This window comes from Sander lucioperca, chromosome 17, assembly GCF_008315115.2.
Source record: "Sander lucioperca isolate FBNREF2018 chromosome 17, SLUC_FBN_1.2, whole genome shotgun sequence".
NCBI classification, from domain to species: Eukaryota; Metazoa; Chordata; class Actinopteri; order Perciformes; family Percidae; genus Sander; species Sander lucioperca.
This window is the reverse complement of record NC_050189.1, coordinates 2,495,106-2,509,147: the sequence shown is the minus strand read 5'-3', so window position 1 is coordinate 2,509,147 and position 14,042 is coordinate 2,495,106.

Genomic DNA, 14,042 nt, shown 5'->3' with positions numbered 1-14,042 from the left:
AACTGATGAATACACTGTTACAGTAAGGTGACCAGATTTCTGAGACAAAATCCGGGGACATTTTCAGCTCAGAAGCGTAAATATGTTTTTATCTTTGTAAACTTAAAACGGGGAGACTGCCCAGGGACGTCACTAGACCTAGAGCTGCTTGTGCCCCAACAAGCCCCCCTAGGGGGGGTCCATGGGCAAGCTCCCCTGTAAGAAAATGTTGTCTATTTTAACGTTTAAATGCATCAATCTGGTGCACTTTGAAAAGAAATTCAGAGGTTAGACTTGATTATTCTTATCTATGGATGGAAATATTTGTGCTGTAGCCTGAACTATTTTGCACTTCAGAATTCTAACCATGCACACACAGGTGGAATAGTTTTTTCTTCAAATATTTGCATTAATGTCACTAGGAAGCATATCAGTAGAAATATATATTCATATTTGTAAGTGGGATATATATAAGTAAGTGGGATTGTCTGGAATCTGGCAATATGATAACCATTATGGTGGGATACACTGGCTAAGCAATTTACAAAAAATATCTGTGCTGACAATAATAGTTTACATGAGATTAAATTATAAAGTTGGAGACCATGCAGAAATTTTGTTGCAATTTCAAAAGCGGATTACTCAGGAACCGCTTGTTGTACATGTGTTGAGTGAAGAGTTTGTGAGATATTTCTCAGAGAGTAATGGGTGTGCAGAGATTTGTGCAGAATGCAAATATGATAACATTTCATGTAAGTTCAATGTTAATTTTCTTGCAAACCATTTGTCACAGCAAAGGGGTTAACACTTTTGCACGCGCTATATCCGTGTCACATTCTCATTAGGGGCTGAGCCCCCCTAAAGGTCTGATCCTAGAATCGCCCCTGGTGCTACTTCATACTTGTACTCCACTACACCTCAAAGGGAAATGTTGTAATGTTTACTGCACTACATTTATGTGACAGCTTTTGCTTTAACGGCGAAACAAGACAATTGTCCAGCTTGTATTTACGTTCATAAAAGTGCTTGTTTTGCCGCTGACAGGCTCAGATTAATATTATAAGTGTCAGACAACATTATGGAAAGGATTTCTAAGGAGGTGGACCTTTCTGTTAAAGAGTAAGATCCTTTTTTTAAACATAAAAAGTCTGCGAAATTGCATTCGCTAAACCCACCAGACTCCATGTAAATAAACATTTTAGCAGTGTAAAATATGGGCATTCTAGAACATCTCTGAGCTCTGAGCAGTGCTTGCTCTGGCTGTCTTGAGCCTGCACGTGTAGGGTGCACGACTATACGTTTGGTCAATGTTTTCTTTCTTTCATTCTAATTTCGGATCTGTCAGTCACAGTGAAAACTGGGGACATTTCCGGGGACAGCTCCAGCTGGGGACAGGTCACCGAAACCGGGGACTGTCCCCGGAAACCGGGGACGTCTGGTCACCCTATGTTATAGTCATGTTTACAATGGGCATTGAGTTTATCACTTAATTATCTTTATAGTTTCTAGATTTCAGTCCAAGTTCTTCAGTGTCTTTCTTTTCTATGTCCAAATACTGTATACGAGGAAGCAAAGCATACAGTATAATATGTAGAGAAGGAAACTCAGCCTCTGTAAAAACAAAAGTGGCAGATAATAGCGGACCGACTGAATGCTAGTATACAAATATACATTTATGAACTACTGCTCTTAACTGAAACCATTGAAGGAGTCTATTGTAATTCACACAAACAAACAGCTGTACACTTTGCCTTAAAAGCGTGCAGTGGGAATTAATATGTTACTGAGAGAGAGAGGTATGTAGGCTACGCATCATATTCTAGCATTGTAGATAAGTGGTTGTAATTGATCTTCATGGTAAATTTCCTGAGTAACATTATCTTCTGCTCACTTTTAAGGCAAAGAGTAGGCTACAACTCTTAATTTGTGCAAATGATTAGTAGCCTTACTCCTTGAATGGTATGATTATGACAGTTTCAGAGCAGTTACAAGACACCATTTGCACTGCCTCGTGAACATGTTATCTCACGGACGGACGGACAGACATGCTGACTGATATCAGACTTGGTGAAAAGTGTTTTATCCATGTTGTGGGGTGTGGTGGAAGTTTCTTTTGGAGCAGGAGTGGTTTTCAAAAAAAGGAGAGTGAAACAAATAAAGAAAGTAAACCAAGTTTGGTCTTTGTAATTTATTTATACTTGCAAGTATAGGAGTAGCACAATTTCACAAAGGCACAGCAGCTCAGTGTAAAGTTTTCACAGAAATTGTACAAGCTTTTGGAAATATCACAGAATACAGCTTTGATTGATAACATAAATAAACTTTGAATAAATAAGAATATTGACTGTGTATTATTTTGGCACACATATATATATATATATATATATATATATATATATATATATATATATATATATATATATATATATACTTTTCTTTTATATAAATAATGTATACCATGGCATGTACATCATGACCTTTGATAAAACTTCATTCAGAACATAATGAAAGTAATTTTATGGTGTTACTTTCTGTCAATAAAACTGTAACTAAGTTAAATATTGCTATAGGACAGTGCTCAGTAAAGACTAAATCATTTATTTGTATATTAATAGTGCAATTATTTTCTGACAGTCCAGAGCCTAATGTTATATTATGTGGCTTACTATTCTAGTAATGGTTCCATTGACCAGGTGCTTAAAAGTTGAATTTGACAGCAGGTTCATCTGAAGCTGTTAAAGACTTCAGACATTCAAGAATCAGCACGGATGCTATTGTTGGCTTGACAGTAGCCATGACAACAGTACAAGGCAGGATGCGGTGACGAGACTCATCTTCTGGCTTACTCCACTTGACGCTGTAAATGAGGAAAATGGAAATGAAACATTAGTTTAACAATCAGTTGTGCAACTTTGACCTTAATCTTGATCAAGTAGCACTCAATATTGCTTACAGATGCCATTCACGTTGATGGAGCTGCCTTCAATGTCGAAGCCACTGACGCTTGAAGCTGCGTTGATCAAAGTGTTTGCAATCTGAGTGTTATTAGGAGCAAATGGGCCTACAAAGTTAAGGTCAATGGTGTTGATGACTGATCCACTCCTGCAGAAAGATAAACAAAATTATTGTTTAAAATATCAGATAAAGTCCACTATTCTTAAATTGTAACAAGATACATCTTAACAAATTACCTGAATGAAACCACTTCCAAGGACTTGAAGGAGGAAGGGAATGTCCTATGGAAAACAGGTTCAAGCTGCATAAAGAGAAAAGAAGTTGAATTTAAAGACTTTTTACTCTTGCATTGGAACCTTGAAATGTGTGTATAAGAGATAAGTTGTACAGTAAGCTGGAGCGAGGTGTAGTTTAATCTGTTTTAAACATCCCCTTGATGCCTCTGTCATCAATTCATTTTGGAAATTTGAATAAGTGACCTTTTTATATGTAGACTGCCGAGTGAGTGTTCTTACCTGTCCCTTTATCATTGCAGCCCGATTTTTAAAAGCTGTAGATGATGGATTAAGCAAGTCATTTGTAAATGTGCTTTGAACAGATCTGAAAGACACCCTTGCTGTTGTAGGTGCTGCAGTTGTAGGTGCAGCAGTGATAGGTGCTGCTGTTGTAGGTGAAGCAGTAGTAGATATGCCAGTTGTTAGTGAGGTAGATGTAGCTGTTGCAGTCGTAGGTGCCCCAGTTGTAGGTGCTGTGGTTGTAGCTGGAATTGGACCTTCTGTAAAAACAAATATTTTAAGAATATGTAAATAAGTATTGTTGCCCAAGTCAAAAAATTAATTTCTTAACCATTATAAAAGGCTTAAAAAACTACAACCACAAAATACAACCTAAAATGATTCTGACTGTAAACAAGGTAGCATAGAGAATAGCTCATCCTCCGTAGTTTGAACTGTACAACACGGAAGTTGTCTTTATGAATCTTCCTGTCTATACTTCAATTTCTTGTGTCACAACATCATATTGTTGCCGAATTTAATAACAAAGCATTAGCAGCTCGTTAATCTAAATGTTTTACATAATGATAGTGAAACATTTGTTTACTTACCTAGTAAATGGACTGAGGCTGGATTTATGCTCACATTGAAGGTATTGTTTGTATTAGTCACAGCTTTTTCTAAGACTTCAGCAATGACATTATTCTGTGGGAGATCTGCAATAGGAGTAGTCCTATTGAACACAACCTCAATAGTTGCTTCAGTTCCAGTCGCTCGTGTTGGAGGTAAGGCACTGTATCATGAAACCAAAAGGGATGTGTATTAAATAATGATATAACATGTTCTATAGCCTTGTATCAACAACCAAATCCTGCATATTTAGTAAAAACTGTGAAAAATGTTTTACCTGAACTTTTTCACTTTGCAGTGGTCAAACTTGTTTCCAAATTCTTTTTTGTATATCGCAGAACACTGCAAAAAGGAAACAATATTTAACGACCTTAATTTATTTTCAAGTACAATTTTCATAATATTCAATTATACAGTTATGCAAATTTGACTGAAATTAATTTTAATCTTAAGAGATTTGTCTTTTAAGGTAATACACTGACATTCAATGACAAATGTTTAATATGAAAGTGCACTCACCGTATTTATGACTCGTTCTTTAAGGTTTTTGAATTCACTGCTGCTGGTGTCAGTAAGGGCATCTGAGAAAAGTTCTCCTTCCAAGGCTACTGAGAGGCTATACACAGGTTCAGAGGCCAAAGTGATTGGTGCAGCTGTTGTAGGTGCAGCTGTTGTAGATGCAGCTGTTGTAGGCACAGTTGTTGTATGTGCAGCTGTTGTAGATGAAGCTGTTGTAGGTGCGGCAGTTGTACTTGCTGCTGTTGTTGTCGTTGGTGCAGCTTTGGTTGTGGCTGCAGCTATGGTCGTTATTGGAGAAGCTGTGGTTGTGGTTGGGGCAGCTGTGTTTGTGGTTGGGGCAGCTGTGGTTGTTGTTGCTGCTTCTGTGGTTGTTGATGGGGCAGCTGTGGATGTTGTTGGAGCAGCTGTGGTTGTCATTGCTGCAGCTGTGTTTGTTGTTGGAACAGCTGTGGTTGCCGTTGCTGCAGCTGTGGTTGTTATTGGGGCAGATGTGGTTGTCAATGCTGCAGCTGTGGTTGTAGCTGGGCCAGATGTGGTTGTTTCTGAAGCTGTGGTTGTCGTTGCAAGAGTTGTGGTTGTTATTGGAGCAGCTGTGGTTATAATTGCTGCAGATGTGGTTGTTGTTGGGGCAACTGTGGTTGTTGTTTGGGAAGCTGTGGTTGTCGCTGCAGTTGCGCTTGACATTGCTGCTTCTGTGGTTGTTATTAGAGCAGCTGTGGTTGTCATTGCTGCAGCTGTTATTGTTGTTGGGGCAGCTGTGGTTGTTGTTGCTGCAGCTGTGGTTGTTGTTGAAGCAGCTGTGGTTGATGTTGGGGCAGAAGTGGTTGTTTCTGCAGCTATGGTTGCTGTTGGGGAAGCTGTGATTGTTATTTGGGAAGCTGTGGTTGTTGTTGGGGCTGCTGTGGTTGTCGATGCAGAAGTTGTTGGGGCAGCTGTGGTTGTCGTTGCTGCAGCTGTGATTGTTGTTGTAGCAGTTGTAGTTGTTTCTGCAGCTGTGATTGATGGTGGGGCAACTGTGGTTGTTGTTGTCGCTGCAGCTGTGGTTGTCGTTGCTGCTTCTGTGGTTGTCGGTGGAGCAGCTGTGGTTGTCGTTGCCGCAGCTGTGGTTGTCGTTGATGCAGTTGTGGTTGTTGTTGGGGCAGCTGTGGTTGTCGTTGCTGCAGCTGTGGTTGTTGATGCTGCTTCTGTGGTTGTCGTTGGAGCAGCTGTGGTTGTTGTTGCTGCTTCTGTGGTTGTCGTTGGGGCAGCTGTTGTTGTCGTTGGTGCTTCTGTGGTAGTTGTTGGTGCAGCTGTGGTTGTTGTTGCTGCAGTTGTGGTTGTCGTTGCTGCTTCTGTGGTTGTTGTTGGGGCAGCTGTAGTTGTCGTTGCTGCTTCAGTGGTTGTTGTTGGGGCAGCTGTGGTTGTCGTTGTTGCAGCTGTGGTTGTCGTTGCTGCTTCTGTGGTTGTCATTGGGGCAGCTGTGGTTGTCGTTGGGGCAGCTGTGGTTGTAGTTGTTGCTTCTGTCGTTGTCGTTGGGGCAGCTGTGGTTGTCGTTGCTGCAGCTGTGGTTGTCGTTGCTGCTTCTGTGGTTGTTGTTGGGGCAGCTGTGGTTGTAGTTGCTGCAGCTGTGGTTGTCGTTGCTGCAGCTGTGGTTGTCGTTGCTGCTTCTGTGGTTGTTGTTGAAACAGCTGTGGTTGTCGTTGCTGCAGCTGTGGTTGTCGTTGCTGCTTCTGTGGTTGTTGTTGGGGCAGCTGTAGTTGTCGTTGCTGCTTCAGTGGTTGTTGTTGGGGCAGCTGTGGTTGTCGTTGCTGCAGCTGTGGTTGTCGTTGCTGCTTCTGTGGTTGTCGTTGAACCAGATGTGGTTGTCGTTGCTGCTTCTGTGGTTGTTGTTGGGGCAGCTGTGGTTGTAGTTGCTGCAGCTGTGGTTGTCGTTGCTGCAGCTGTGGTTGTCGTTGCTGCTTCTGTGGTTGTTGTTGAAACAGCTGTGGTTGTCGTTGCTGCAGCTGTGGTTGTCGTTGCTGCTTCTGTGGTTGTCGTTGGATCAGCTGTGGTTGTCGTTGCTGCTTCTGTGGTTGTCGTTGCTACTTCTGTGGATGTTGTTGGAGCAGCTGTGGTTGTCATTGCTGCAGCTGTGGTTGTCGTTGCTGCTTCTGTGGTTGTTGTTAGAGCAGCTGTGGCTGTCGTTGCTGCTTCTGTGGTTGTTGTTGGAGCAGCTGTGGTTGTCGTTGCTGCAGCTGTTGTTGTTGTTGCTGAATCTGTGGTTGTCGTTGGAGCAGCTGTGGTTGTAGTTGCTGCAGCTGTGGTTATCGTAGCTGCTTCTATGGTTGTTGTTGGGGCAGCTGTGGTTGTCGTTGCTGCTTCTGTGGTTGTTGTTAGAGCAGCTGTGGCTGTCGTTGCTGCTTCTGTGGTTGTTGTTGGGGCAACTGTGGTTGTCGTTGCTGCAGCTGTGGTTGTCGTTGCTGCTTCTGTGGTTGTTGTTGGGGCAGCTGTGGTTGTCGTTGCTGCAGCTGTGGTTGTTGTTGCTGCTTCTGTGGTTGTCGTTGCAGCAGCTGTGGTTGTCGTTGCTGCTTCTGTGGTTGTTGTTGGGGCAGCTGTGGTTGTTGTTGCTGCTTCTGTGGTTGTCGTTGGAGCAGCTGTGGTTGTTGTTGCTGCTTTTGTGGTTGTCGTTGGGGAAGCTGTTGTTGTCGTTGGTGCTTCTGTGGTTGTTGTTGCTGCAGCTGTGGTTGTCGTTGCTGCAGCTGTGGTTGTCGTTGCTGCTTCTGTGGTTGTCGTTGGGGCAGCTGTAGTTGTCGTTGCTGCTTCAGTGGTTGTTGTTGGGGCAGCTGTGGTTGTCATAGCTGCAGCTGTGGCTGTCGTTGCTGCTTCTGTGGTTGTTGTTGGAGCAGCTGTGGTTGTCGTTGCTGCAGCTGTTGTTGTCATTGCTGAATCTGTGGTTGTCGTTGGAGCAGCTGTGGTTGTCGTTGCTGCAGCTGTGGTTGTCGTTGCTGCTTCTGTGGTTGTTGTTGGGGCAGCTGTGGTTGTCGTTGCTGCAGCTGTGGTTGTCGTTGCTGCATCTGTGGTTGTTGTTAAAGCAGCTGTGGTTGTCGATGCTGCAGCTGTGGTTGTCGTTGCTGCTTCTGTGGTTGTTGTTGGGGCAGCTGTGGTTGTCGTTGCTGCTTCTGTGGTTGCTGTTGGGGCAGCTGTGGTTGTCGTTGCTGCAGCTGTGGTTGTCGTTGCTGCTTCTGTGGTTGTTGTTGGGGCAGCTGCAGTTGTCGTTGCTGCTGCAGTGGTTGTTGTTGGGGCAGCTGTGGATGTCGTTGCTGCTTCTGCGGTTGTTGTTGGAGCAGCTGTGGTTGTCGTTGCTGCAGCTGTAGTTGTCGTTGCTGCTTCTGTGGTTGCTGTTGGGGCAGCTGTGGTTGTCGTTGCTGCAGCTGTGGTTGTCGTTGCTGCTTTTGTGGTTGTTGTTGGGGCAGCTGTGGTTGTTGTTGCTGCTTCTGTGGTTGTCGTTGGAGCAGCTGTGGTTGTTGTTGCTGCTTCTGTGGTTGTCGTTGGGGCAGCTGTTGTTGTCGTTGGTGCTTCTGTGGTTGTTGTTGCTGCAGCTGTGGTTGTCGTTGCTGCAGCTGTGGTTGTCGTTGGAGCAGCTGTGGTTGTCGTTGCTGGAGCTGTGTTTGTCGTTGCTGTTTCTGTGGTTGTTGTTGGAGCAGCTGTGGTTGTCGTTGCTGCAGCTGTAGATGTCGTTGCTGCTTCTGTGGTTGTTGTTGGGGAAGCTGAGGTTGTCGTTGCTGCAGCTGTGGTTGTCGTTGCTGCTTCTGTGGTTGTTGTTGGGGCAGCTGTGGTTGTCGTTGCTGCAGCTGTGGTTGTCGTTGCTGCTTCTGTGGTTGTTGTTGGGGCAGCTGTGGTTGTCGTTGATGCTTCTGTGGTTGTTGTTGGGGCAGCTGTGGTTGTCGTTGCTGCTTCTGCGGTTGTCGTTGGGGCAGCTGTGGTTGTCGTTGCTGCAGCTGTGGTTGTTGATGCTGCTTCTGTGGTTGTCGTTGGAGCAGCTGTGGTTGTTGTTGCTGCTTCTGTGGTTGTCGTTGGGGCAGCTGTTGTTGTCGTTGGTGCTTCTGTGGTAGTTGTTGGTGCAGCTGTGGTTGTTGTTGCTGCAGTTGTGGTTGCCGTTGCTGCTTCTGTGGTTGTTGTTGCGGCAGCTGTAGTTGTCGTTGCTGCTTCAGTGGTTGTTGTTGGTGCAGCTGTGGTTGTCGTGGTTGCAGCTGTGGTTGTCGTTGCTGCTTCTGTGGTTGTCATTGGGGCAGCTGTGGTTGTCGTTGGGGCAGCTGTGGTTGTAGTTGTTGCTTCTGTCGTTGTCGTTGGGGCAGCTGTGGTTGTCGTTGCTGCAGCTGTGGTTGTCGTTGCTGCTTCTGTGGTTGTCGTTGGACCAGATGTGGTTGTCGTTGCTGCTTCTGTGGTTGTTGTTGGGGCAGCTGTGGTTGTAGTTGCTGCAGCTGTGGTTGTCGTTGCTGCAGCTGTGGTTGTCGTTGCTGCATCTCTGGTTGTTGTTAAAGCAGCTGTGGTTGTCGATGCTGCAGCTGTGGTTGTCGTTGCTGCTTCTGTGGTTGTTGTTGGGGCAGCTGTAGTTGTCGTTGCTGCTTCAGTGGTTGTTGTTGGGGCAGCTGTGGTTGTCGTTGCTGCAGCTGTGGTTGTCTTTGCTGCTTCTGTGGTTGTCGTTGAACCAGATGTGGTTGTCGTTGCTGCTTCTGTGGTTGTTGTTGGGGCAGCTGTGGTTGTAGTTGCTGCAGCTGTGGTTGTCGTTGCTGCAGCTGTGGTTGTCGTTGCTGCTTCTGTGGTTGTTGTTGAAACAGCTGTGGTTGTCGTTGCTGCAGCTGTGGTTGTCGTTGCTGCTTCTGTGGTTGTCGTTGGATCAGCTGTGGTTGTCGTTGCTGCTTCTGTGGTTGTCGTTGCTACTTCTGTGGATGTTGTTGGAGCAGCTGTGGTTGTCATTGCTGCAGCTGTGGTTGTCGTTGCTGCTTCTGTGGTTGTTGTTAGAGCAGCTGTGGCTGTCGTTGCTGCTTCTGTGGTTGTTGTTGGAGCAGCTGTGGTTGTCGTTGCTGCAGCTGTTGTTGTTGTTGCTGAATCTGTGGTTGTCGTTGGAGCAGCTGTGGTTGTAGTTGCTGCAGCTGTGGTTATCGTAGCTGCTTCTATGGTTGTTGTTGGGGCAGCTGTGGTTGTCGTTGCTGCTTCTGTGGTTGTTGTTAGAGCAGCTGTGGCTGTCGTTGCTGCTTCTGTGGTTGTTGTTGGGGCAACTGTGGTTGTCGTTGCTGCAGCTGTGGTTGTCGTTGCTGCTTCTGTGGTTGTTGTTGGGGCAGCTGTGGTTGTCGTTGCTGCAGCTGTGGTTGTTGTTGCTGCTTCTGTGGTTGTCGTTGCTGCAGCTGTGGTTGTCGTTGCTGCTTCTGTGGTTGTTGTTGGGGCAGCTGTGGTTGTTGTTGCTGCTTCTGTGGTTGTCGTTGGAGCAGCTGTGGTTGTTGTTGCTGCTTTTGTGGTTGTCGTTGGGGAAGCTGTTGTTGTCGTTGGTGCTTCTGTGGTTGTTGTTGCTGCAGCTGTGGTTGTCGTTGCTGCAGCTGTGGTTGTCGTTGCTGCTTCTGTGGTTGTTGTTGGGGCAGCTGTGGTTGTCGTTGCTGCAGCTGTGGTTGTTGTTGCTGCTTCTGTGGTTGTCGTTGGGGCAGCTGTGGTTGTCGTTGCTGCAGCTGTGGTTGTTGTTGCTGCTTCTGTGGTTGTCGTTGGGGCAGCTGTAGTTGTCGTTGCTGCTTCAGTGGTTGTTGTTGGGGCAGCTGTGGTTGTCATAGCTGCAGCTGTGGCTGTCGTTGCTGCTTCTGTGGTTGTTGTTGGAGCAGCTGTGGTTGTCGTTGCTGCAGCTGTTGTTGTCATTGCTGAATCTGTGGTTGTCGTTGGAGCAGCTGTGGTTGTCGTTGCTGCAGCTGTGGTTGTCGTTGCTGCTTCTGTGGTTGTTGTTGGGGCAGCTGTGGTTGTCGTTGCTGCAGCTGTGGTTGTCGTTGCTGCATCTGTGGTTGTTGTTAAAGCAGCTGTGGTTGTCGATGCTGCAGCTGTGGTTGTCGTTGCTGCTTCTGTGGTTGTTGTTGGGGCAGCTGCAGTTGTCGTTGCTGCTGCAGTGGTTGTTGTTGGGGCAGCTGTGGATGTCGTTGCTGCTTCTGCGGTTGTTGTTGGAGCAGCTGTGGTTGTCGTTGCTGCAGCTGTGGTTGTCGTTGCTGCTTCTGTGGTTGCTGTTGGGGCAGCTGTGGTTGTCGTTGCTGCAGCTGTGGTTGTCGTTGCTGCTTCTGTGGTTGTTGTTGGGGCAGCTGCAGTTGTCGTTGCTGCTGCAGTGGTTGTTGTTGGGGCAGCTGTGGTTGTCGTTGCTGCTTCTGTGGTTGTTGTTGGAGCAGCTGTGGTTGTCGTTGCTGCTTCTGTGTTGTTTGCTGCTTCTGTGGTTGTTGTTGGGGCAGCTGTGGTTGTCGTTGCTGCAGCTGTGGTTGTCGTTGCTGCGTCTGTGGTTGTTGTTGGGGCAGCTGTGGTTGTCGTTGCTGCTTCTGTGGTTGTCGTTGGAGCAGCTGTGGTTGTCGTTGCTGCTTCTGTGGTTGTCGTTGGGGCAGCTGTGGTTGTCGTTGGTGCTGCTGTGGTTGTTGTTGCTGCAGCTGTGGTTGTCGTTGCTGCAGCTGTGGTTGTCGTTGGAGCAGCTGTGGTTGTCGTTGCTGCAGCTGTGGTTGTCGTTGCTGCTTCTGTGGTTGTTGTTGGGGCAGCTGTAGTTGTCGTTGCTGCTGCAGTGGTTGTTGTTGGGGCAGCTGTGGATGTCGTTGCTGCTTCTGCGGTTGTTGTTGGAGCAGCTGTGGTTGTCGTTGCTGCAGCTGTAGTTGTCGTTGCTGCTTCTGTGTTTGTTGATGGGGCAGCTGTGGTTGTCGTTGCTGCAGCTGTGGTTGTCGTTGCTGCTTCTGTGGTTGTTGTTGGGGCAGCTGTGGTTGTTGTTGCTGCTTCTGTGGTTGTCGTTGGAGCAGCTGTGGTTGTTGTTGCTGCTTCTGTGGTTGTCGTTGGGGCAGCTGTTGTTGTCGTTGGTGCTTCTGTGGTTGTTGTTGCTGCAGCTGTGGTTGTCGTTGCTGCAGCTGTGGTTGTCGTTGGAGCAGCTGTGGTTGTCGTTGCTGGAGCTGTGGTTGTCGTTGCTGTTTCTGTGGTTGTTGTTGGAGCAGCTGTGGTTGTCGTTGCTGCAGCTGTAGTTGTCGTTGCTGCTTCTGTGGTTGTTGTTGGGGCAGCTGTGGTTGTCGTTGCTGCAGCTGTGGTTGTCGTTGCTGCTTCTGTGGTTGTTGTTGGGGCAGCTGTGGTTGTCGTTGCTGCAGCTGTGGTTGTCGTTGCTGCTTCTGTGGTTGTTGTTGGGGCAGCTGTGGTTGTCGTTGATGCTTCTGTGGTTGTTGTTGGGGCAGCTGTGGTTGTCGTTGCTGCTTCTGCAGTTGTCGTTGGGGCAGCTGTGGTTGTCGTTGCTGCAGCTGTGGTTGTTGTTGCTGCTTCTGTGGTTGTCGTTGGAGCAGCTGTGGTTGTTGTTGCTGCTTCTGTGGTTGTCGTTGGGGCAGCTGTTGTTGTCGTTGGTGCTTCTGTGGTAGTTGGTGCAGCTGTGGTTGTTGTTGCTGCAGTTGTGGTTGCCGTTGCTGCTTCTGTGGTTGTTGTTGCGGCAGCTGTGGTTGTCGTTGCTGCTTCAGTGGTTGTTGTTGGTGCAGCTGTGGTTGTCGTTGTTGCAGCTGTGGTTGTCGTTGCTGCTTCTGTGGTTGTCATTGGGGCAGCTGTGGTTGTCGTTGGGGCAGCTGTGGTTGTAGTTGTTGCTTCTGTCGTTGTCGTTGGGGCAGCTGTGGTTGTCGTTGCTGCAGCTGTGGTTGTCGTTGCTGCTTCTGTGGTTGTCGTTGGACCAGATGTGGTTGTCGTTGCTGCTTCTGTGGTTGTTGTTGGGGCAGCTGTGGTTGTAGTTGCTGCAGCTGTGGTTGTCGTTGCTGCAGCTGTGGTTGTCGTTGCTGCTTCTGTGGTTGTTGTTGAAACAGCTGTGGTTGTCGTTGCTGCAGCTGTGGTTGTCGTTGCTGCTTCTGTGGTTGTTGTTGGGGCAGCTGTAGTTGTCGTTGCTGCTTCAGTGGTTGTTGTTGGGGCAGCTGTGGTTGTCGTTGCTGCAGCTGTGGTTGTCGTTGCTGCTTCTGTGGTTGTTGTTAGAGCAGCTGTGGCTGTCGTTGCTGCTTCTGTGGTTGTTGTTGGGGCAACTGTGGTTGTCGTTGCTGCAGCTGTGGTTGTCGTTGCTGCTTCTGTGGTTGTTGTTGGGGCAGCTGTGGTTGTCGTTGCTGCAGCTGTGGTTGTTGTTGCTGCTTCTGTGGTTGTCGTTGCTGCAGCTGTGGTTGTCGTTGCTGCTTCTGTGGTTGTTGTTGGGGCAGCTGTGGTTGTTGTTGCTGCTTTTGTGGTTGTCGTTGGGGAAGCTGTTGTTGTCGTTGGTGCTTCTGTGGTTGTTGTTGCTGCAGCTGTGGTTGTCGTTGCTGCAGCTGTGGTTGTCGTTGCTGCTTCTGTGGTTGTTGTTGGGGCAGCTGTGGTTGTCGTTGTTGCTTCTGTGGTTGTTGTTGGGGCAGCTGTGGTTGTCGTTGCTGCAGCTGTGGTTGTTGTTGCTGCTTCTGTGGTTGTCGTTGGGGCAGCTGTGGTTGTCGTTGCTGCAGCTGTGGTTGTTGTTGCTGCTTCTGTGGTTGTCGTTGGGGCAGCTGTAGTTGTCGTTGCTGCTTCAGTGGTTGTTGTTGGGGCAGCTGTGGTTGTCATAGCTGCAGCTTTGGCTGTCGTTGCTGCTTCTGTGGTTGTTGTTGGAGCAGCTGTGGTTGTCGTTGCTGCAGCTGTTGTTGTCATTGCTGAATCTGTGGTTGTCGTTGGAGCAGCTGTGGTTGTCGTTGCTGCAGCTGTGGTTGTCGTTGCTGCTTCTGTGGTTGTTGTTGGGGCAGCTGTGGTTGTCGTTGCTGCAGCTGTGGTTGTCGTTGCTGCATCTGTGGTTGTTGTTAAAGCAGCTGTGGTTGTCGATGCTGCAGCTGTGGTTGTCGTTGCTGCTTCTGTGGTTGTTGTTGGGGCAGCTGTGGTTGTCGTTGCTGCTTCTGTGGTTGCTGTTGGGGCAGCTGTGGTTGTCGTTGCTGCAGCTGTGGTTGTTGTTGCTGCTTCTGTGGTTGTCGTTGCTGCAGCTGTGGTTGTCGTTGCTGCTTCTGTGGTTGTTGTTGGGGCAGCTGTGGTTGTTGTTGCTGCTTCTGTGGTTGTCGTTGGAGCAGCTGTGGTTGTTGTTGCTGCTTTTGTGGTTGTCGTTGGGGAAGCTGTTGTTGTCGTTGGTGCTTCTGTGGTTGTTGTTGCTGCAGCTGTGGTTGTCGTTGCTGCAGCTGTGGTTGTCGTTGCTGCTTCTGTGGTTGTTGTTGGGGCAGCTGTGGTTGTAGTTGCTGCAGCTGTGGTTGTCGTTGCTGCAGCTGTGGTTGTCGTTGCTGCTTCTGTGGTTGTTGT